Below are 2,762 nucleotides of genomic sequence, written 5' to 3' on the forward strand. Positions count from 1 at the left end.
TTGAGGTCTGAGAACAACTACAGACTGGGTCATTAAATAATAGTCTAAAATATTATCAGAATTTTAGGCCTAAAAAAATAAGAAAAATACAAACAGCTTTTTTTTTTTCAATGGATTTTAGCATATCATATATATACATATGTGCTTTTACCTACTCCCATGATTTAAAAAGAGCCACTGAGGGTCTAATTTTGAATGTTACAAGTGTAGTTTTACTTATAATATCTATCTTCAAAAATTGTTAAGCAATGTAACACTAACAATTTATGGCCATCTTATTTCATTTGACATATACTATCCAGATTGCTTTTGTTCATTTCAGGAGGGTAAACATTTTAACTGCCAGTCACCAAGTATAATAATGTAAACCTTGGCTCCCCAAATCTGATTGTTGTCTATTTTTGAAAGGCAACTTTGGAATATCAGTTTGAATGCCTGTAAAGATTGTAATCCAAAGGAAAAAAAGAATAATAAGAATTAACAAAGTAAATAAATACATAAAAAATAATAAAACCTTAAAAAATAATTAAATAAAAAAATTGAATTACTGTCAATTAAGACTATATGTTGGGACAATTGTTTGCCAGTCTTGAATCTTTACTTTTTAGAAATATTTCCTGTATAAGAAGCTTGAGTATGACCTAATATAAAAAAAAAACGGTAATTAAGAAAACAAATTCCACTGATTAAGAGTTTTATAGCATATTCCTTCCATACAAAATTTGACTATTACAGGCTTTTTTTTTAAATTAAAATATAATTAAAAACTTTGTAAAAGCTTAAGGTTCAGGGATAGTTATAATGGAATATATGCTTTGCATTCCAAGACTTACAATGAACAATATTAAATAAAAATGACCAGCACAAGTCACAAGATTAACTTACAAAATTGCTGCCATAAACTAGGAACAAAGTTTCAATAACTAGTCTAAGACAAAAGTTTGTAGTATTCATGGCATAACTGTAATAAAAATCTGCATAATGCCCAGGTAAGATTGAAGGAAGGAAATATTCTATTCCTCTGCATTATTAGTTGTGTATCCCGTTGTCCAGAGTGAAACCAGCTAACAAGGAAGGAATCTTTCTGGATAAAAGGAAAATAGATTATGCCAGGAAAGTCATGATTATTTTATCTTTGAACATTCATCTTTTCTGTGTTCTCCTATAACTTTGCAAAAGGAAATGAACATCAAGATCTCAGTGCTAACTGGGAACAAATTTGCAGGTGATTATCCTTGATTTTCTAGTACCTACATGGTTCTTCATTACTTTACAATCTATTTCAAATTATTGCAATGTTAAGTACAGGATTACACTGAAATTACTTAGAAATTTTGATGAATGAGAAATTCTAATATATGTTTCAAAAACATGCTGTCGTGGTTTAAACCCAGTCAGGTAGGGTAGCTCAGTCGGTAGAGCATGAGACTCTTAATCTCAGGGTCGTGGGTTCGAGCCCCACATTGGGCGCCAAAAAGAACTGTCGTGGTTTAAACCCAGTCAGGTAATTCGTTCGCTCACTTCCCCCCCCCCCTTTCTTTCCCTCCCCCTGCTCTCGGAGGGACGGAGAGGAGAATCAAAAAGAATGCAACTCCCACTGGTTGAGATAAGAACAGTTTAGTAACTAAGGTATAACACAAATCACTACTGCTACCACCAATGATAATAATGGTAAAGGAAATAACAAAGGAAGAGAATACAACACCTCAGCACCAGCCGACCGATAACTTGCCCCCCTCAGCCCAACCAAGCACTGACCGATACCTCCTTCAACCCTGCAGTCTCCCAGCCCCTCCGGCTAACTCCCAGTTACGTCCTGGGCATGACGTGCTGTGGTATGGAATACCTCTTTGGTCAGTTTGGGTCAGGTGTCCTGTCTCTGCTTCCTCCTGGCCTCCCCTCCTCCCTGGCAGAGCATGAGGCTCACAAAGTCCTTGGCCAAACCAAAACATCACTATCAGTTCTGTTCCCAGGCCGAAAGTCAAAACACTGCACTGCACCAGCTACCAAGAAGGAGAAACATGACTGCTACTGCTGAACCCAGGACACATGCCATGTTTTTAATTTCATAACGGAGACCAATTTTTAAAGAACTGTAGATTTTCAGAAATAAAAGGTGAAATATACTCATACACCTTTTCTGGTGATTAAACAAGCATTCTTATGAGAGCAATATTTGGAGAAACAAATCCTTCAAAATATTTATCTAAACAGTTTTATATCAGTTTGTGATGGACTTCTTTACCTGGGGTGACCTCCTAGCTCCATTTAATTCAATGGCAAAACTCATTTACATTAGGGGAATAGAATTTCTTTTCAGGACTCTCCAAGTACTAACATGAAAAATTAGTTTTGAATCATGAAGTACATTTAACATGAGCTATACGTGCAACTTAAAGTGACAGTAGTAATTTAAGATTGTATTTAAATACCTGCTAGGGAATGTAAGGCAGGCTTAAGCATCCACTGCACCTTCTAATGTCAAGACACTGATGACTAATTTGTCCTGTTTTCTTTCAACTTGGCCATATCTTCTGTACAATTAATGGAGAGAAGCAATTGCAATGCCATGGTTTAGTGTGTGTAAGACTTAATAGATGGTCTTAATAGATGGTCTTAATACAGTCTTTGTCCATTCTGCAATTTGGTTAAACACAGTGAAAATGAGAATGTACTACTTATCTGAACAAGACATAACTTTAAACGTGGAACAGATTAGATAGTACTTTCCTGGGGGCAATGGGGAAAAAGGAAAAAAAGGA

The 2,762-nt window shown here is 35.6% G+C and overlaps 1 non-coding gene across 1 annotated transcript; it reads left to right on the forward strand.

Annotated features, from left to right (window-relative positions):
- The first annotated feature begins 1,397 nt into the window (after nt 1-1,397).
- On the forward strand, nt 1,398-1,473 carry TRNAK-CUU (transfer RNA lysine (anticodon CUU)). The gene has a single exon. It is a non-coding gene; the product is annotated as a tRNA-Lys (tRNA).
- The last annotated feature ends 1,289 nt before the right edge of the window (nt 1,474-2,762 follow it).

Source organism: Pezoporus wallicus, unplaced genomic scaffold, assembly GCF_028554395.1.
Source record: "Pezoporus wallicus isolate ANWC-B61680 ecotype Strahan unplaced genomic scaffold, APGP_CSIRO_Pwel_v1 contig_5069, whole genome shotgun sequence".
Lineage (NCBI taxonomy): Eukaryota > Metazoa > Chordata > Aves > Psittaciformes > Psittacidae > Pezoporus > Pezoporus wallicus.